Genomic DNA, 22,967 nt, shown 5'->3' with positions numbered 1-22,967 from the left:
AGCAGATTCAATAAATAAATAGCAAAGCATTTAAAAAAAAAAAAAAACCAAAATCTTCTGGCAAGGGACTTGAATCGGGTTTTCAACCGAACCCGTCTTTTCATGTTTTTATTTTTATTTGATTGGTATTAAAACTAAACTAACTTTACTCACTATTACATCAAGACACTTTTACTTTCTATACTTTTATGACCGATAGCAGCTTCAATCCGAAATAGACTGACTTCTTAATTTTAAGATCTTATCCAACGAATCTCGGTTAGAAATCTTTCTTTAAAGCTTCTAGAACTCTAATTTTTATTTGAATTAAAAGCTTATGCTGAAACTTTCGCATCCCACTGTGAAATAAAAGTATGCTGACCGATGCAATTTGATTGAGATTGGAACGCTATGTGTTTTGAAATTGGATCGCAATAGTCTGGGCTTCGAACGTGAGAGTTTGGACTTCGTTCGAAGCTTGTGTTTACTTAATGATTGGTTTATTTATCTTAGCAGGACAGCCAAGTGCAGCCCTCGAAGTAAATGGCAAAGGCAAAGACAAAATCAAAAACAAAGGCAAAGGCAATATCACTGAAGGCAAGTGCAATATAGCTGAGATTGGATTTTGAAAATTGTTCCATAAGTTGAACCGTTTCACTGGTTGAACAACTCTCCCCCTTCTAAACTTTGTTTTTCGGTTACAAATACATTTTTGTATTTAATAATAGGTAAATAAACCAAATTAATAATGATTAAAGTTATTAATATAAAGGAAATAGATATTTAGGTGTTTCTAATTTGAATAAATGGATTATAAATGTTAATATTAACCATAAACAGTACCGTGTTATTTGATACCATGTAATCGAATGTTACACCATTTTTAACGTGGTTCGTAGGTATAAAGTTAAACATTCTGTTCTCTAAATTGGAATATGAAATGTTATTAATTGTGGTCGTACCATTAAATGTTATTAGAAATAACCCGTTTATTGGAAGCTGTTCACAATATTGGTACCACTTAAAAGAATGGCACCATCTTGGACAATGTCTTTTTTTTAACTCTTTTTTTTTACAAATTGATTTCTCACCGTTTAAAAATCGTGTAAAACCATTTTTTTCATACTTAAATTGCAATAATTATTAAAGATTTCTTTTTAAAATGTAGACATTTCATAATATGTACGTGCGCATTTTCCAATTATTTATTAATTTTTTTGTTTTATTAGTTTTCGCATATGGATTTTGTAGGGTATTTTATATATATTATTAAAAGTTCTTTATCCAGTGCTATTTTGAATACAGAGATATCCATTATGTCAGCGAAAATAACTGCCTTTTGTTTGTTTTAAAGTTTCTTTGATGTCTTCACTACTTTGAATGTTTTTATTACAAATATCAATTTTTGGCAGTACCAATTATGTCAAATGTCAACAATCGTTAGCGATATTTTCTTAATGGTAAATCTGGATCAATAAAAACTTTTAAAAATTTCCAGAAAGAGGTTATTATTCTTTAAACAATTTGAAAATGATAAGCAATTGTTTATTTTTAATTTCAATCAAATCATTGATTTTATTTTTTTCTCTTTTTTTTTCTAATAAAATCTTCATGATCAGGTGTTCCAGCCAACCATTTCCACACGGTACCTTATTCATTTATTCCCCTTTTAATCTAGTCGATACTAACTATTCGATTACTTATCTGTCGATTTTATTTTTCCATTCTGACCTTTTATGAAAATCCCGTTTTCTATTATCTTAGTCTATATTTGTTTTTTCCTTATAAAAACATAAATTAGTTCGAGAAATAAATCGTTATTAGAACATCATTGTTGTCCTCGAACAGAAAAAATGCATGGATCGAGTAATCAATTATTTCTGAACTGGCCAATATTATGATTGATAAAATAGGTATAAGGAAAAGCATTTTATGTAAGTTAAAAATATAATTTATTAATCCTTAAAAATATCTTAGTGTATAAATCTGTTCCTAATATTGTATTGTATTGTAGTGTATCTAATGACCACTGTACTCAAGTACATTAATAAATAATATCAACTAAAACATTGTGACACTTGTTGTAATGTGTACATATACACTTCTCTTCAGTTTAAGTGTTATATGATCCTCCACCAAGGCGCATTAGGCATAAATGTATGGTCAGCATTCTTATGCTGCCCGGCTACAGTCACATATATGAATATATGAATAACATATCCATACACAGATTCTCCTCTTCTATATATTTATAAACATATATATAATATACAACGCAGCCGCTCTGCTGCTGTCCTCAGCAGCAGCGCTGCGCTCCGATTTAAGACTTCATTCAAGTTAAAGTGGTTACACATATTCATTCGATCAAGATCGAGAGAAGCGACCTGTAGAGTCGCTCTCTAAGTATATAATTATAAATACAATTAAGTCTGGACTATTGTTATGGAAGCTCCGAACTTATTACACTATTAATTAAGTTTGCATAGCCTCCTTAACTACCTGGTATTTCTGGCTTGCTTGCAGTTTATTTCTTTCCCCATATTTCCTTTCATAAACAACTTTTCCTATATTATATTCTTTTTCTTTTCCGTTTTTATTTTGTGTTTAAAGCATGTTCTATTGAGTTCTTTTTTATATTTCAGAAATATTTTCGTGGTCGATTTTATTATAAGGATTGTCAAAGGGCTTTAGTTGGTTGTGGAACTAATACTCTGATTATAATCTTGAGCGGCTACTATAACCATTATCTTCCTTTATGCAGCAAGGTAATTCTGATAACGCCTATTCAACCTGTCCGTTTGAGGTACTGTGCATCTGGTCTGCGTAGTGAAAAGTTGAAAGAAAAAAAAAAGAAAGATTTTAATTGGGGTAAAAAGCCGGTTTCGGCCATTAGTACTTTGAATTGGGGATTTTGTTGAAGTAATTCAATTACCTTATTTTCGATGTTAAATTTATTTTGAATTTCATAAACTACAAAGAATATCGAGTATGCGTCAATACAAGTAAGAAATGTAAGACTTTGCGCATAGTATATATCAATGTGTACATTTTCTTTTTCATTAGTTCGTATTGGGGCTTCTCCAATTGGAATTTTAATTATGTGTCTGTTAAATTTGTTTTCATTGCATATCTTGCAATTTTTAATATTTTCCTTAAGTTCTGTATATAAATTGGGTCAATAATACGAGTATAATCCTCAGCGTTGCTACGACTTGTCGAAATATTTTCGTAAAAAGAAATATGTTACTGAAATTATTTTTCAAAGATACTTGAATGTGATATAAATCTTCTTAGCTACAATGAATGCCTACCGTTATGTTAGGTGAAAGATGCCCTCTTTATATAGGTACTAAATTCTCAGCTGTAAAATATTCCATTATGTGTGTTGTCTTGTCAAAAACTTCCAGTGACTCATGTATTGTATACCTCACCGTTATTAATAACAATTGTTGTTTGAATTGATTTAACGATTTACAGGTCAAAACTACTTTCAGCAGAATGCTCTGTGTTGCTTGATATGAGTTGGACTGCTCAGATAGATCTAAACCGATGTTTGGAATACTATTAATTTGTGTTCGTGATAATGCATCGGCTACAACATTTGTTGTTCCGGGATTTTATATTATCTTTGGGGTACAAATTTTCATTTCCACGATTGGATTTTTATCCGAAACTGTAAAACATAAGGATTGATGGTCCGTTTGTATATCTATGCCAATTACTCTATGTAACAACTCGTTATACCCGTTACTCGTAGAGTAAAAAGGTATACTAGATTCGTCGGAAAGTATGTATCAGGCAGTAGGAAGCGTTTCCGACCCCATAAAGTATATATATTCTTGATCAGGATCATTGGCCGAGTCGATCTAGCCATGTCCGTCTGTCCCCTGAGATCTCGGAAACTATAAGGGCTAGGCTATTGAGATTTGGCGTGAAGATTCCTGAGCTTTGATGCTAGAATAAAAATTTTAACTGCAATGAATTGTTCTCATCAATACCTATTGATAGACCCAAACAAAAGTTTGCCACGCCCACATTAAGAGATAAAAGATTTTAACTGAAATGTATTGTTCTCGTCAATACATGTCGATTGATCCAAATAAAATTTACCATGCCCACTCTAACGCCCATAACGCTTAAATCTGTCTACCGCCGGTACGTGGCGCATTTTAATCTCGCTTTGCTGCTCGCATATCTTCATTTCCCTTTGGTCCCTTTAGCTGGGTAACGGGTATCTGATAGTCGAGGTACTCGACTATAGCGTTCTCCCTTGTTTTTTAATGTACTGCAGCTGTGCATTTTCTGTTTCTTGCTTTAGAGCTCGATTTAGTGAGCGAGTGGCTTCCTTAAGACGTTGTTTTGATGACGGCGATCTGTTGGTTTGCCACGCACGTCGCAGGCGCATCTTTTCTAGGACTAACCGTTCAATTTGCAGACTAGTTTTGAAGTGGTTGGCTTGCACGTCCCTGCCTTGTGGTGTTGAGATAGTGGCTGCCTCCACGAATACTTCTTCATATTTTTTATTATATTTATTATTTATTTTTACTTTTTATATTTTAACCAGTTGGTTCTGTGCGACGTCAGCCTGAGGGGGTGATCTGTGGTTTTTGTGCTTTGAAGAAGAGTTATTAGCACTTCCGAATGGTCTGACGACAGGTCCGAAAGCGCTTTGGCGCTTATTATATTGCGGGGAATGTTTTTTGTCACCGCAAAGTCTATTAGGTCTGGAACTTTCCTGGGGTCTGTTGGCCAGTATGTGGGGCTGGCAGGGGAAACATAGTCTAATTTGTTGTTCGGTTTTATGATTGCATTGTATAATTGCCTTCCTTTGGGAGTCACAAGGCGTGATCCCCAGTGCGTGTGTTTGGCATTATAGTCCCCTGCAGCTATAAAGCGGTCTCCAAGCAAGTTGTAGAAGTCTATGAATTGTCCTTCAGAAATTGTAAAGCGAGTCGGGCAGTAGACAGCGGCTATGGTGAGGTTTCCGTTGCCTGACTGCACTTTGATAGACGTGGCTTGCAAGTAATTAGTTGAAAACCTTTGGTGAAAGGGGTGCTTGATGCGTTACCTGATTAGGATGCCGGTTCCGCCGTGGGCTTTACCATCTGGATGGTCTGTGCGGTAGAAAGTGTATCCTCTTATTTGGAAGTTGTATTTGTTTGTGAGGTGCGTCTCTACCAGTAGCATAATGTCGATATGATTTTCATTCAGGAACTGTGTTACTTCAAGGTTGTGCCGTGAAACGCCATTGGCGTTCCACATTGGTATTCGTACATTTGCCATCTGATTATTTAGACTGCTTAGCTGCAAGTAGCTGTAACACCATGTTCTGGTTTTGAACCAGTGTTTGCATGGTCGTTTTGCCCCGATCGAAGGGCATCGGCGTATAAGAATCCCTTCTGGGTATTTAGTTAACCAAAGGAGGATCTTGCAGCCGTGCCGAAAAATACTGCCGGCGTCGTACGCGAGTAAGTGTACGCATTTTGGGTATTCTGATGACGCGTTGCTATCACTTTTCGCATGCGGTCCTTCATCTCCTTGTAGACCGGACAGCCCCTGTAGTTTGCCGTGTGGTTACCTTGGCAGTTAACGCATTTTTTCTTTTTGGGGTCTTCTTTGGTCTTCTTTGTTGGCAAAGCAGTTAGCCGAATTGTGGAAGTCTCCACAAGCTACACAGACTGTTCGAAGCGAACAGTATGCCCTGGTGTGTCCATACTCCTGACAATTTGTGCATTGCACTGGGCCGTTCCTTTTATGTGGAGATTTTGGTGAAGACCAAGCTTTTTGTGGTAGTATATGTATTTCATATTTTTCTAGTAGGATGCCAAGACCTGTGGAGGTTTTAGCTCCGAACATACCAACGTGCCGCAGTGATTGTACTCAGAATTCAGGATGGTACGCACACTAGGGCAGGGCGGCGCGGCGCGGTGCGGTTTTGACCGACTAGAGAAGTTTGCATGTAATTAAATGGAAGCCCACACACAGACGAGGCGGGAAGCAGCGCGTTCCGCTCGAATTCTCGAAGGAGCATCCACTCGAATGCTCGTTTGCCGCGTGTACTGTAATTAAAAACTTACGAGAGTACCATTTATAGTGCGGGTATTTTTAAAATAAGAAATCACATATATCACATATTTAAGACTGCATTACTTATATGAGAAAAATGTGATCAATGTAAATACTTGACTCGGAAAACCGATAGATGTAAATATTGTCATATTGATATACCAAATAAAAGAATACACTTTATAAACCGTAATGTAAAAATACGAGTTGAATAATAAAAAAATTAATATTATGAAATACAAATAAAAGTCGAATAATGGAAGGGTACATATTTTATTTTATTTTATTTTATTCGTATCAAACTTTTTATTTGACGCGAGTACATGCGGCCGGACGACTTCGCTTGAGCGCCCCAGTGCGCGCGCACCTTAATGCTTCTGCTGCTCGCATTACCCCAAAGCTGGTATTCGTAAGTTCCGATTGGCTTAAAGTTAGTGGTAGTATAGAACCTTGAAGTCCAGGCATAGGGGCGACCACGGGTTAATGAGCCAGTGAATATGGTTGGTACTCATTTTTAGATGAAGTTTCTTGCATTCAATAAGTCTCCGCCAGGTTGGGCGCCTGTCAAGGTGAATACCGGGATTCGTCATACGTTTGCTATGGGGATCCGAGTAATATTTAGTTCAAGCGGAGGTCACATTTGCCTATTGATGGTAAATGTTGTAATCTTACACTTTTGCTCGAAACTATTACAAGATTATCAGCTAGTTGAGCTGTTTCTTCCGTCGCTATCAGCGAATGTTAATGTAGTTAGCCGCTCTTTTGTTGGGATATCAGAAGTGTACAGGACTAATAATGTTATCCCAAGTATGCTGTATTGCATCTTGTAAGAGCCTTACCTCCGATGATCTCTAAGAGCGAGAGAGCCAGTCATTATGACTTTCAATAAGGCTATACTTTGACTCTCATCTATTCTTGTTTTCTAGTCTAATTCTTTGAGCCGCAGTGAACAGACTACCGAGCATAAATATATATATAAAATCGATTAAAAATTGTTGGTATTATTGGTACGGTTACCGGGTTAATACATTGGGGACGAGGTAAAATAGTGAAATAGTAAATAGTGAAAGTGAAAGAAAATAAAATATATACAAACAAAAATTCACGCAGAATAAGGGAAAAAAATATACGCATAGTAAGCACATAACATTTTCAATTGCACTATCCTTTTTGCACACCGTTCGTCACGTAGGCATAGAACTGGTGTTGCCACACCGGCATACATATACTCGTATATATTTATGTACATACATATGTACATATACAGCTGTGTTCATTGAAATAGCAGTGCATACGACCTGCACGTATAAAATCGAAAAACAATATTACAAACACATCATTAAAACAAAACTTAAATACAACAGTTTTAATTATTTATTTTTAAATAATTAGCTGTTTTTTCCTGTTGGGTACTTCAATATTTTAGCAAATATGGATAATAACAAAAAAGAAAGACTGAATTATGGTGTTCATTAAAATAGCAGTCTTAAAAGAAAAATATGATAAAATTCAATATGGCTCATTAATAACTTAATCCTACTAAATATCGATTTGATTACGACCAAATATTTTGTTGTATGGCCTTTATTGGCTATTACAGGCTAACACCTACGTGGCATAGTGTCCACCAAGTCCTTGCAACGTTTGCGGGAACTCTGACCCCGTCCCTCCTGCACAGCTTGCCAAAGCTGCGGCTAAGAAGTCGGGGATTTCTTGACAACAAAACGCTTATGTCCCTCGATAAGTTTTCAGTCGGATTAAAATCCGGGGACTGTGCTGGACACGGCATTACGTCAATTTGTTTTTGGCTAAATGTTGGTGTGGCCAATTTGTTGGTGTGTTTAGGATCACTGTCCTGCTGAAATGTCCATATTAAGGACATTTGATCATCAGTATACGACAGAATGACGTTTCTCAGTATATTTACGTAAACATTTTGGTCCATGATCTCATCGATCAAACGTTAGGGGCCCACACCGCTATATGAGAAATTTGCCCATACCATGATTTTAAGGCCATCTGCTTAACGGTCTTGAGATTTTGTTTTGGGTGGTACCCGGTGTTTGATGGTCGACGGACATACTATTTTGAACCTGTTCCACCAAAAAACACCAGCTAAGACTCATCTGTCCAAAGGATATATCGACCTTTTGAAAGTGGCTAGTTCAAGTGGCTTTTGGCAAACTTCAACTTGTCTTTGAGGTGTCTTTTACCAAGTAATTGCTCCTTTGGTGGACTTCTAGCATTCAAATTTTCATCGAACAGACTTCGGAGAATAGTGCCATCGCTGATTCCCAAGCTCACATCCGCATTTATAGTCCTACAGGATGCAAAAGGATAAGTTTTGCTGAAGCGCACCTTGCGAAAGTCCTCTATAATTGTGGTTTTCCGTATCGCATAACGTTTTTCGGGCTTCGGTTAATATTTTATGGCATTGTAACTCATATTGGCTGTACATTTTAAGGGACTTTGAATATATTGATACGTTTTGCCCTCCTTTCTAAGCTCAATGAATTTTTCCTTTCTCCCTTGAAGCAATGAGGTCCTCTACCCACTAAAGTTAATTTTTTTCTATAGTTATAATGTATTATGGTTCAATTTATAATAATGGTCTTCATTAAAAACCAATTTTTACCAAATTACAAACATTTTCGGGACTTTTCCTGAAATAAAAATCAAAAACTGCTGTTTTAGTGAACAGCCGAAATGTTGTGTCCGTGTGCAAAAATATGAAAGGAACCCAAAAACAGACCAAATCTAATGCGGTTTTTGCTTGTTTTGTATCTCTATGATCCATTCTACAAAAGAGATGTACTAGCGATTAACTAATAAAAAGGACTATGCTAATAAACCGTTATATAGTTTCGCTTCTGTCGCACTGCTATTTTAATGAACACAGCTGTATGTATGTATGTGCACATATATATATATATATGTGTTTGTACAAACAAAATACACATTATACACGATATATGTATGTACATATGTGTGCAATTGAAAAAAAAACAAGGGAGAACGCTATAGTCGAGTACCTCGACTATCAGATACCCGTTACTCAGCTAAATGGAGATATGCAAGCAGCAAAGCGAGATTAAAATGCGCCACCTACCGGCGGTATACAGATTTAAGCGTTATGGGCGTTAGAGTGGGCGTGGCAAATTTTTTTTTGGATCAATCGATAGGTATTGACGAGACCAATACATTTCAGTTAAAATTTTTTATCTAGCATGAAAATTGTGGGCGTCACAGGGTTTTGCGGTTTGTGGGCGTTTAAGTGGGCGTGGCAAATTTTTTTTTGGGTCAATCGATAGGTATTGATGAGAACATTACATTTCAGTTAAAATTTTCTATCTAGCATCAAAACTGTAGGAGCCACAGTTTTGGGCGGTTTGTGGGCGTTAGAGTGGGCGTGGCAGTCTACTGAAACAAACTTGCGCTGCGTAGGAAGCTCAGGAATCTGCACGCCAAATCTCAATAGCCTAGCTCCCATAGTTTCCGAGATCTCAGCGTTCATCCGGACAGACGGACAGACGGACAGACGGACAGACGGACATGGCTAGATCGATTCGGCTAGTGATCCTGATCAAGAATATATATACTTTATGGGGTCGGAAACGCTTCCTTCTGCCTGTTACATACTTTCCGACGAATCTAGTATACCCTTTTACTCTACGAGTAACGGGTATAAAAATGTGCGGAAGTATAAGACTATCTGACAAAGATCAGAGGAAGTTAGCCACAAACTAAGCTGACAAAGGTCAGAGACAGTTATAATAATAATAGCAAAAAAAAAGAAAAGAAGTAATCTGAAAAGAAGTTTTCAGAGGCAAATAGCCATATACATATGTACCAAGCTGACAAAGGTCAGAGACAGTAACAACATAACGCAGTTGGACACAGATTAGACTGACAAAAGTCAGAGAGAGAGAGAGAGAGAGAGAGAGAGAGAGAGAGAGAGAGAAAAGAACGTACGTATGTGCATAAGTTAAGCAAAGTATGTACATGGTTCATGATACGAACTGACTGAAGTCAGTGACAGTATTAAGTGAAGCGAAACTCAGTTTCATTATTGATGTGTCTGCTCTGCGATTTCTCAACGGCTACCAGTTCAATGAAATAAAACCGTTCACAAGCAATCAAAATCGCCAATTTCGGCTTTGATTAAAAACGTTACAGACGCTTGAGATCCCGCAATGCAATCAAACAAAGAAATTTGATTAAGTCCGAACGTCAACAATGACGCAATTCCATAAACGTGAAAATCCAATAAGATCGCAAAATCTAATAAGACCGAATTATGTAAACATAATCAAGCAAGTGGCGATCGCATCATCCACTTGCGCTTGCGTCACCTAATGCACTAACAGTAAATTCTAATTTTTATTCATGATTTTTTATTCATCTAAATGGCGCAGTCGGTAGGATCTCTTTAAAAAATATCCTTGCGAAAAAACGAAGTCGGGAGCTTACTGATCAATCAAAAGGATATTTCTAAACTACTAGGATATCCAGATCAGCGCGTGGAATTGCCCACAAGTAAGCAATTTAATCAACTGGCTCGGAAATGCCACTAAGAGATCCTCAAAAGAACCTAAGTGCAAATTAAAGGCACTGATAAAAAATATAAAAATAAATTATATTTCAATCGACTACTAAATAAATCCAATCCGGTCAGTGATAAAGTTGAGTGGAATTTAATTAAACACAATAAAATGGACCAACAACCACCATCTCAAGGGCATCCACAAATTGGGGTGGCACCCAACCGATTGACGGAGCAAAACTTAAATCATCTTTTGTCCCAGACACGGAATATTCCAACGTTTGAAGGAGATCCATCTACCCTAGGAACCTTTGTCAGAAGGGTTAACTACCTTTGGCGTCTGTGTCCTACAACCAAAGATCGACAGACAAGCGTTATATTTGGAGCAATTGAACTTCAAATCACCGGTGATGCTCAGAGGATTCTGCAAGTTCTACAAGTCAACAACTGGCCAGATCTTAGAGCAGCCCTAATCGACGAGTAAAAAACGCAAACCCCTGTGGAGGGACTATTAAGGCGATTATACAATACTAATTTTCAAGGTAACCTAAGAAAATTTTGTAATGAGATCGAGCTTAAACACTTAATTATAAGCAACAAATTAGAACTTTAGGGAAATCCACATGAATTAATATTGTACACAGAAGCAAATTTGAGGACTACAAAAAACCTAACACAACGAAAGTAAAGTGACAGAATTTTTATGACACTAGCAAGAAGCGATATTTTAACAGTACTTAAACTGAAACAAGCGGCTCAGCAAAAAGGGCTATACGAAGAAAATTAAAATTTAAAACATTATAACACCAATGTTAATAAAATTCAAAAGCAACAACAAACAAATTATACACGTAACCCCTACCCTTACACTAATTTGTACAACACCCAACAATTTAATCCTGGCCCAGCTCTTTCAATTCAACCACACCCCAATCAACCCCAAAGAATGGTTCCACAAAATTATAGGTTCCATTCGAATAACAGAAATAATACTTTTGACAAAAATAGGGGAAGTTACCACGAGTTTCAAAGAAATTTAATTCAGGGACAGCAAAATAATACAATGAATCAAAACCAACAGCCAAGTGGACGATCGGGCTCAGTACCCAACCAATCACAAAAGAGAGTCAGAGAAAGTAATATTGGACAATCTAAAATGCGAGTAGATGAAAATTATTAACAAAACAAAGAGTACAAAGAAGATGATGATGAAAATGAATATTTTCCAATGCAAGCCTCGGACCAATTATATACATAGAAATAACTATAAATAATGATATTTATCGTTGCCTCGTCGATACCGGTTCATCAATTAATTTAATGAAAAATAATTTTCTTAACGGGAGCATACATAAAGATCCGACAATTATACGCACTCTGACAGATCATTATAAACTAAACGAATTTGTAAAAGTTGAACCTAATAGTCTATTTACTCAAGAACAAATATTTTATATTCACGACTTTTCGTTCAATTATGACATACTACTAGAACGAAGTTACTAGAGGTTATTGATTGATTGATTATTATTTTTATTATTGATTATTAAGATAATCGCACTACTATTAGTGGGTGCATTTTTTTACACGATAACATTAGTTTGAAAAATCCAACACAAATAAATGATTTTGAGGCATTGCTAAAATATAAAAATTATACTGATGAAATAAATTATGCCGTTCAAAACGAATTAGCAGAGGGAAAAATTATCGTTTAGAACACTTAAATGTAGAAGAAAAAGTTAAATTATTAAAATTAATAGACCAATATAAATGCATTCATGGACAAAATATGACCTTTGCGCATGTTGTTAAGCATGAAATAAAAACGCATCATTCATTTGAAAAAGAAGTTGAGTCTCAAATACAGGATATGTTAAAGCAAGGAATAATTAGGCACAGCCAGTCACCTTATTGTAGTCCATTGTGGATATTACCAAAAAAGAAAGATGCTTCAGGTAAATAAAAATTTAGACTTTTAGTAGACTATAGGGGCTTAAATAAGATCACTATTGGTGATAAATTTCCCATTCTCAATATGGACGAAATACAAGGCAAGCTAGGACGGTGTCAATATTTTACCACCATTGATTTGGCTAAAGGTTTCCACCAGATCGAAATGGATAAAAATTCCACAAACAAAACAGCGTTTTCCACAAAGTACGGACACTACGAGTACACACGAATGCCATTTGGATTAAAAAATGCACCTGCAATTTTCCAGCGATGCATGAACAATGCCCTTCGTGAATTAATAAACAAGCATTGCCTTGTATACTTGGGAAAAATAATTGTTTTCTCTACGTCCCTTGACGAACACCTTACTTCATTAAAAATCGTTTTTATAAAACGTAAAAACGCTATTCTAAAATTACAAATAGACAAATGTGAATTTTTGAAAAAAGAAAATAACTTTTGGGACACATAGTTGGACCAAACGATGTAATGCCTGTGGGGGCCAGTCGTAAATGGAAATAAAGTCATTTTGCATGTAAATTCGCATATGTCTAACAGCTAAAAGCAGAGTATAGCAGAGAGCAGCGAATATCGTCTAGCTGACCCGCTTACACGTACAGTCTGTCAGCATAACAGCCTCTCTTTCTCGCGCGCACCGAAAACGTGTGAAGGCAGAAAGGAGAACAGAATCTGGAAAGATCCCGTTAGGTGTGCTTAGCAACGCCGCAGGGTACAGCCAACTTCTCGCGTCAAGAGTTCTCGTTCACTTCGTTTAAAACTTTGAATGAAACGGACGCAAGGCTGCTGCCGTAAGTAGAATACAAACGGAAAATTACAACCCACGCGGTTCGAATTCTGTCTAAGTGTGTGTGCACCAGCCAAGTCTACGCTAACAGGAGGATCATATATATTTTTACACCCAACTACTGGTAAATAAGAACACACGAATTTAACCGCATAGGCAGGCTATTAAGTGGAGTGTATTTCTATGTATTTTTTTGTAATAGGAAAAGAAAAGAGATTCTGTCGAAGCCGGCCGGCAACATCAGCGCCAGCGCGGCGTGATTGTGCCGTTTTTAATTTCGCAACCGGTCGGCCAAGACGAGACTTTTTCTGGGTGTCAGTTCAAGCAAACCTGCCACGGCGGGGTTGCCACCTGCGGACACGTGTCGCGCTAGGAGCCCCCTGCGATCAGCAAAGGCGCGAACATTCTGGAAGGTGACCGAGGCTACAGATTGCCGCGAACGGCGTAAATCTCTGGCCCGGCATCCCACCAACCGCATGCCACGTGCGGCCTTGTAAGAACCGCCCTAATCGAAGGAAGTCTACCTGAGTGACCACTGTGGCTAGTGCATAACCTCACCCACACGCGCCACGCGCGGCATCCACCGCCCCAGCTCTGGCTAAGCCATAGAGCGACATTTTGGAGGGTTATGGTACCAGTACAGCAGCCATTTTTGGACCACTGATCGAAGCCGTGGTCGTACATGGATAAGGAAGTGAACGGATACCGGATGTAACTTTTGCTACTACACCCACATCGCCTCACCCACACGCGCCACGCGCGGCAACGGAATTCTCAGCCCTGGCTAAACCAGTAAGCAGTATCTCTGAAGGAAATTTGTAGAGCAGCAGACCCGGCACTTCGCCCGTATTCGCCACGTGCGGCTTGCCGATGGGAGAAGCCTCACCATAGGCAAATGTATCTGGAGGAGAGCATCTATTGATCAGACCTGCTGTCTGGCATGCGAAGGCGCAGATCTCTTCGTATGTAGTGAGCTGTCGGAGGCGCTAACTTTTGTGTAGTTTAACTTTCGATCTATGTAGAGTAATTTTTCGGTACTAGCTTATGTAGCGTACCTTGGTATTGATTTAGTAGTAATTTTCTTTAAGTTCTGACAATGACCATCCGTACATTCTACATAATTTATCTTGTCAGAAATTAATATGTTAACTCGTCTTAAAAGCATCCTTGCACAGCGTCTTCGATGGGCCCACCGAACCTGCATCGCCGGAGTTATGCGTAAGTGAAATATTGTTACCACCATATTGATTTTCTGACATTTGACCCATATATAAATGATATTATGATTAGGCGTGCCAAAGCCAACGGACAGTTATTCGGTCAGATTGAGTCTTGTTATATTCTGAGTTAAACTTGATTTTTGAAGATGAAAGGATTTAAGTTGTATTGAAATCATGATTGATTGTAGTTTCTAATTTTCTTTTGTTAATTGAAGTTGATAGTTCAACAATGGTTGAATAAATTTGTAACGCGGAATCGTGATTGATCTTGCTATGCCGCCGCTATATAAAGTAAAAATTAGAATAATGAATAAACATTGAATAAGGGATAACCGCAAACAATTTCACACGAGTTATCATGGTAGGGAGGGTACAGAAAGGGGCGGCAATATCATCGAGCCACCCTAACTCTTAATGTTTCCTGATTCGCTTGTGCCTTCAACGTCCGTGCGCGTGCCTTGAGTCCGTTTACACCCATTATTTTGTTGTTCGATCCTTTTAGATTACCGCTTAGTGCACTTAAAACTTTTTTCGCGTAGTACGGTGCGTGTTATAGAAAAGACTAGCAAGATCCGACGAGCTTAGCACCGAGCAATGCTAGAAGTGCACGAACCCGCATCTTCCTATACACTAGGTTATCCATAGTCTAGTGAACGCAGGCCTGAAAACCCTAGCTGTCTACTACATTCCAAATCCATAAAAGGTTAAGGCAAACAATAAATTTCCGATTCCCAAAACTCAAAAAGAAATGAAATAATTTCTTGGTCTTTGCGGTTATTACAGAAAATTCATGCAATTTCAAAACCTTTAACTAAATGCTTAAAAGCTGGTTCTAAAATGACATTCAAAGATGATACATTTTTTGCAGCATTCAATTAATTAAAACAACTTATCATAAACGATCCCATACTGATTTGTCCAGATTTTGAATAAAAATGTCAATTAACTATTGATGCTAGCAATTTTGCATTAGGAGGAATTCTTTCTCAGGATAACAACCTTAGGACCATATTTATTCAGAAGAAGATTTGAGATATTAAGTGACCATGAGCCGTTAGTCTGGCTAAACAATATCAAAAAACCTATTATGAAACTGCAAAAATGGAAGATAAGGTTAGGCGATTATGACATCGAAAAAAAATATTTAGAAGAAAGGCAAAATCACGTAGCCGATGCATTGTCAAAAATCAAAATTAACGAAGTATACTATGGCACTAACAAAGCAACAGCACATAGCGCTGAAGAAGATAATGAAAATTTAATAACAATTACTGAAAAACCAATCAATCATTTCGCAAGACAAGTAGAAATGATTTGAAGCATTACAGAAGGTGAAGAAAGTGAAAATTATTTTAAGAAAGTCAAGATTAAAATAATGTTTCAAAAATTAAACATTGAAAAAGCTAAGCAAATATTAATAAACCCCTTTTGTAACAAGTCAAGTGCACTTTACATCGAACACGACTCTGATTTTAAAATCATTCAACCAGCTTTTAAACAGGACATGAACTCTACTACAAAAATTGTAAGAGCAGTAATTAAATTTCAGGGCATAAAAACTTACGCTGAATTTAAAGAAATTATTGTTAGCAACCACGAAAAACTATTGCACCCAGGAATTGAAAAATGGGGTAAGGCTTTTCAAAGAAATGTATTATTATCCCGACTACCAGAATTTAATTCAGAATTTAATTAATGAGTGTAATGTTTGTAAGCAAGCAAAAATCAAAATTACCTAACTTGTATTGATTTATACTCAAAATTTGGAACCGCGACTGAGTTAAAGTGAAAGGACTGTATGGAAGTTAAAAGAGTACTTTTTTGAATATTTAATTCAATAAAAACCCAGAACCTTGAAAACAGATAGGGATGGTGCTTTTATGAGTATAGCGCTTAAAAAACGTAAACAGAAAACGTAAATATTTAGATAAAAACAAGTAAAAATGGAGTATCAGATGTAGAAAGATTACACAAAACAATTAACGAAAAAAAACGTGTGATCAAGACCAGCGACAATACGGAAAACAAACTTATGAAAATGGAAGTAAAACTGTATACTTATAGTCACAAAAAAAAACACAATGCAACATGTAGAACACCAGCTGATATTTTTATTTATGCAGGTACCCCTGCATATAATAACCAAATTATAAAAGAAGCTCAAATAGAACAACTTAATAAAAAACGACAACATTTTGAGGTAAACACCGAATTTAGAAAGGCTCCCATAATTCACGGGAAATTACACAATCCTTATAAAAAGACAGGAAATATAGAACAAATAGATAATGATAATTTTGAGGAGACTAAAAGAGGTCGAAAGATAAAACATTACAAAACAATCTTCAAGAGACATAAGAAAGTTAATGAAGTAAATAATACGTAAATATTTGCAAGAGGACCCGGACAAACCCCACTACATTTTTTTTTTTTAGTTACTATTATTTTTTTTGAAAAAACTTTTTGCACCACAAAAGTAAAGTTTTCTTGATCCCGATCAAGAAACGATTCGGTCGGAAACGATTCCTTCTGCCTGTTACATACTTTCTGAAGAATCTAGTATACCCTTTTACTCTATGAGTAATGGGTATAACCAGATTTACAAAATAATTGTAATTGTAACACTGGGTCTTTTAATATTAAGTTTCCCAGTCGGACAGTAAGGCATGTGGTGCTTGGTTCCACAATAAATTCCATAGGAAAAATTCAGGGGTTGGCCCCAAGTGAACATTTGTAGGGGTTTCAGGCCTTTTTCCATAGGAATTTACTATATAAAGCGGTCGCGAACGTTTCAGTACTGAAAATTTTGGACAGCCCTAATAAAAGCGAAAGGACTTTGTCCATAATGGGAATGTGAGCCTGCAGGCCTTTTCCATAGAAAAAATGTACATACCCAGGTCCAACTGGGATAGAATATAGAAAAGAATACTTATTAAATACAATAACACAAAAGGTGACGACCTAACAATAGAAACACAAGAGTTACAAAACTCACAAGATACAAGAAATAACAAAACTATACCCCAAAATCACATAAATAACCATATGATTATGTCTAAGTAATGGGGGAGTGACGCGTCTGAAAGAAAATTGATTAAGTCCGAACGTCAACAATGACGTAATTCCATAAACGTGAAAATCCAATAAGATCGCCAAATCTAATAAGATCGAATTATGTAAACATAAACAAAGACGTGGCGATCGCATCATCCATTTCCTATTGCGTCACCTAATGCACTAACAGTAAATTATAAGACGCAGACCGAGGTTTCATTCTAACCAATTCTGTTATATACAATTAGTCTTTTTCCAACGTTCTAATAAAGAATAACCAACAAATTTTAAAAATCTCCTGATTTTTTATTCGGACCAAGAACGACTAATTTAAATATATATATATATATATACACATATATAGAGATATTAAAATTTATTACAGATGGACGTGGAGTTACCCATTAAACCATTCTTGTGTGAAAGCATTGACAAAGCACTGCTTCGTTGTGCGTTATGCTGAATCAGAGAAAAACACTCCGTGCAAGCAAAAGAGAACTAAATTACTCCATCTAGGTGGAACACAGCTGCAATAAGTAGCGTATTCACTACCCGATGCCGTAGTCGATTTCGACGAAGTTGAACAAAATTATGTATTCTAGGTATTGGTGGACAAGTTAAGCTCGTCATTTGAAAGACATATGTTCAGGAGCTTGATTCCATTTGGCGACGAAAGTTTTGCCAAATTTGTTTTGCGCCTAAGGCAACAAATTAAGAGGTGCGATTTTGGATCAACGAAAGCTGATATCGAAGAGATTTGCCTCAAAGATAAAGTAATCGACGCATGGGCGTCAGAAGATCTAAAAAGGAAATTATTAGAAAAGGAACATTCACTGGATGAAATACTCGTAGCTTGACAAGTTCACAAGGAAAGAAAAAAGGAATCAGCGATGATGATAAAGAATACAGAGGAGCCTGTAAATAGAGTCACGACAAGTTAACCGAAAGGAAAAAGGCGACATTTCGAATGCGGGAGAAGTGGACGTTCTGGCCACAAAGATGACTGTCCTGCTTGTCCAGCTCGACAGTCGAAATGTAATCGGTGCGGTCATTTTGGACGAAAATGTAGGACGAATTTAAAAAGGCAACATTTCCAATCGAGATCTACTAACCAAGATAAAACGTGCTCCTACACTAAAAAGCCAAAAACGGAGGATTGTTTCAAAATTAATTGCGATGAGCAAGAAGAATGGATTAAATGCAAGATCGGGGGAGCAGACATATCTCTGATCGTTGATTCGGGGTCTCGCTATAATCTATTCTGTCAAGACGACTGGTCCACTCTAAAAGGGAATAAAGCTACAGTGTTTAAAGTTCGCCCCAACTCACAGAAACCAGTTCAAAGGTGGCGAACGCGCCTTTAACAAAAATTTCTGATATCAACAATTGTGACGAAAAATTATATTATATTCGATAAAATAAAAAACTGTATTAAATTTATGATTTCGGCCCGCAACAGTAAATATTTAATTACCTACACGTAAGTTTTCTGTTGTAGCGTGCCGAATACAAAAATTTAATATAGTTTATTTATTTTATCGAATGTAATATCATTTTTCGTCACAGTTGTTGATATCAGATTATTTTTTTTTTTTGATACTAGAAGTTTGTTTTTGCGCAAGAGTTTAAGTACCCCAGTACCATGACTAGGAGTCGTCCCCATATGGCTTGGCTATTGAAAAACCAAACACACAGATTCGACCCCTAATCTTAGCTGAACGCCACCTTAAATAAGGCACTGTAGCGTCATTATCAGTCGGCACCCTCGAGGAGGGTTCAGTATGGGAATCTCAAGGGCTGTATAGTTTCAGATTCCAAGAGAAATCTGTCGTTTTTTACATTTCCCGCCGAACTAGAGCTTTTTTCCAAAGTGTTACCACAAGTTTATCATGTTGACCCTAAAACCATAACATATTTTCCGTTTGAAAAAATCAAATAAGAATTTTTTTTATCAAATTGGTTTTTTTCTTGTTTATTCCAATAAGTATGAAATATTTCGTATACGGAGCTGAAACGAGTTGCACTTTTTATCGCTTCATATCTTTCAAACGGTAATTTTTAGGGCAAAAAGTGTTGTGTACCAAAAGTTGAGGAATCTCAAGGGCTAAATGATTTGAAAAGTAAAAAGAAATCGTTCGACTCAATTTTGAGAAAATAGTCAAAAAGTGGTTTTGAAAAATAACTTCTTGTCCTAACTATAAATCTATTATACTCAGACAATTTTACTATATGAAGAGTATCTAGCAAATTAAATTATCTTTTCAGAAATATATAGCACGTTTCTGTAGCATTAATTGTTTAGATACTATAAGCATTTTAAAACTAGCTTTTTTTTTTAATTTTCCGCTAAACTAGCGGGTTTTTCCAAAAGTCGTAGAACAAACGTTTTCTATTTCAAGCTACTTTATACACCCATAGGGTTTCCAACACCCTAAAACTAAGATGGGATGCATACAAGCCCACAAACAAAGGGACAAACATTTTTTCTTTTTGGGAAGAAGAAGAAAACTTTGCTTTTTGAATTACTTTTGAACGGAACATCGGATTTCAACAAATGAGGTGTCATTCGCGAATTCTCAGTAAGAATAAAACTGGCTAAACAGCCGGGGGCTTTTATCCCCACCGTATCCAGCAGCTCCAATTTTCTAAATTTTTACTTTTACACTTTCACCGCTTTTTCTCCCAAAGTCTTGGTATGCAATCTTCTTAGTTTTTGCAATACCTTTTGATTGGTGTATCACTCGTTACTATCGGACCATAATGGCAGATTTTCAATTCTGCGGCTATATATAGTAGTTGTCTTCGCACGCTCTCTTGCGCGCTTCGCCACTTCTTGTACTGCCGTCCAAAGTGATTTGTTGGGTCACATTTTATCGAATCATGGCATTGAGGCCGAACCAGAGAAAATTAACACCATTACATCTTTTCGACCTCCAAAGAACAAGGAGAAGATTCGTAGTTTTCTGGGCCTTGTAACATATGTAGGAAAATTTATTCCAGAGTTAGCAAATAAAACTGACCCATTGCGACGACTGCTCAGAAAGGATGAGAAGTTCATCTGGGGTGCTAAGGAACAGGATGCGTTTGATAAACTATAATCCTGCCTGGCGAAAATTCCAAACTTGCAGTATTTCAATCCAAAGCACAAAACACAGTTAATTGCAGACGCCAGTCCTGTTGCATTAGGAGCTGTATTGCTACAATTTCATGGAGACGATGAACCGAAAATAATATCTTTTGTTAGTCCAAGCCTGACAGATGTCGAAAAGCGCTATTCGCAGACCGAGAAGGAGAGCCTATCAATAGTGTGGGCAGTGGAAAAATTCTTCTACTATCTAGGTAAGTTAGAATTCGAACTAATAACCGATTATAAGCCACTAGAGACCATTTTTAAACCATCTTCGAAGCCCCCGGCGAGAATCAAAAGATGGCTTCTCCGCCTCCAAGCTTTCAAATTAATAGTCAAATATAAAAACGGAAAGAAGAACATTGCGTATACCTTTTCTCGACTGTGTTAATTAAACCGAGGATATTGCTTCGACATGAAAGGCAAACATAGCATTCTCCACGTAATCGAAAACGCGAATCCGTCGTCCATGACGATCACTGAAATTGCAGAGAAACGCATTCACGACCAGGAGATCGTAGATGCAATTTCGTGCCTGCAGAACGAATCGTGGAACGGATTCATTCAACAGTCTGTTTCCGTTCAGACATGAACTCTCACTTATTGAATCTATTATGATGCGAGAAACCCGCATAGTTATTCTATCGGCGTTAAGACAGGCGATTCTAACGTTGGCACACAAAGGCCATCCAGGAGAGTCAGCTATGAAGCGACGATTACGGTCCAAGGTGTGGTGGCCACAAATAGATCGAGACGCGGAGAAATTCGTCAAATCATGCAGAGATTGCATAATGGTATCGCAAGCATTAAGCCCCACTGCTATGAAACGAACCACATTTCCAGAAGGACTTTTGTAGCTACAGACCTATTGGGACCGTTACCTAACAACGAACACATCCTAGTTTTCATCGACTATTATTCGAGGTGTATGGAATACAAGTTTCTAAAATCGATCTCATCAATGTCTTTAATCAAACAAAAACACATCTCAACGAGGTAAAAAGTAGTGGCGAACGCGCCAGTAACAAAAATTTCTGATATCAACAATTGTGACGAAAAATTATATTAAATTCGATAAAATAAAAAACTATATTAAATTTATGACTTAGGCCCGCAACAGTGCCGAATACTAATAAGATAATAATAATAAGAATTTTTTTTATCAAATTGTTTTTTTTTCTTGTTTATTCCAATAAGTATGAAATATTCTGCATACAGAGCTGAAACGAGTTGCACTTTTTATCGCTTCATATCTTTCAAACGGTAATTTTTAGGGCAAAAAGTGTTGTGTATCAAAAGTTGAGGAATCTCAGGGGCTAAATGATTTGAAAATTAAAAAGAAATCGTTCGACTCAATTTTGAGAAAATAGTCAAAAAGTGGTTTTGAAAAACAACTTTTTGTCCTAACTATAAATCTATTATACTCAGACAATTTTACTATATGAAGAGTATTTAGCAAATTAAATTATCTTTTCAGAAATATATAGCAGGTTTCTGTAGCATTAGTTGTTTAGATACTATAAGCATTTTAAGTCTGGGTCATCTGGGGTGCTAAGGAACAGGATGCGTTTGATAAACTATAATCCTGCCTGGCGAAAATTCCAAACTTGCAGTATTTCAATCCAAAGCACAAAACACAGTTAATTGCAGACGCCAGTCCTGTTGCATTAGGAGCTGTATTGCTACAATTTCATGGAGACGATGAACCGAAAATAATATCTTTTGTTAGTCCAAGCCTGACAGATGTCGAAAAGCGCTGTTCGCAGACCGAGAAGGAGAGCCTATCAATAGTGTGGGCAGTGGAAAAATTCTTCTACTATCTAGCTAAGTTAGAATTCGAACTAATAACCGATTATAAGCCACTAGAGACCATTTTTAAACCATCTTCGAAGCCCCCGGCGAGAATCAAAAGATGGCTTCTCCGCCTCCAAGCTTTCAAATTAATAGTCAAATATAAAAACGGAAAGAAGAACATTGCGTATACCTTTTCTCGACTGTGTTAATTAAACCGAGGATATTGCTTCGACATGAAAGGCAAACATAGCATTCTCCACGTAATCGAAAACGCGAATCCGTCGTCCATGACGATCACTGAAATTGCAGAGAAACGCATTCACGACCAGGAGATCGTAGATGCAATTTCGTGCCTGCAGGACGAATCGTGGAACGGATTCATTCAACAGTCTGTTTTCGTTCAGACATGAACTCTCACTTATT

At 36.9% G+C, this 22,967-nt stretch overlaps 1 protein-coding gene across 1 annotated transcript in view; it reads left to right on the top strand.

Annotated features, from left to right (window-relative positions):
* LOC139352732 (endoplasmic reticulum aminopeptidase 1) overlaps window positions 1-22,967 on the top strand; it is a 524,301-nt gene that overhangs the window by 27,150 nt on the left and 474,184 nt on the right. The gene's annotated exons all lie outside the window — the stretch shown is intronic.

This window comes from Drosophila suzukii, chromosome 3 (assembly GCF_043229965.1).
Source record: "Drosophila suzukii chromosome 3, CBGP_Dsuzu_IsoJpt1.0, whole genome shotgun sequence".
NCBI classification, from domain to species: domain Eukaryota; kingdom Metazoa; phylum Arthropoda; class Insecta; order Diptera; family Drosophilidae; genus Drosophila; species Drosophila suzukii.
The sequence above is the reverse complement of the archived record's forward strand: the minus strand, read 5'-3'. Positions and strand labels throughout refer to the sequence as shown.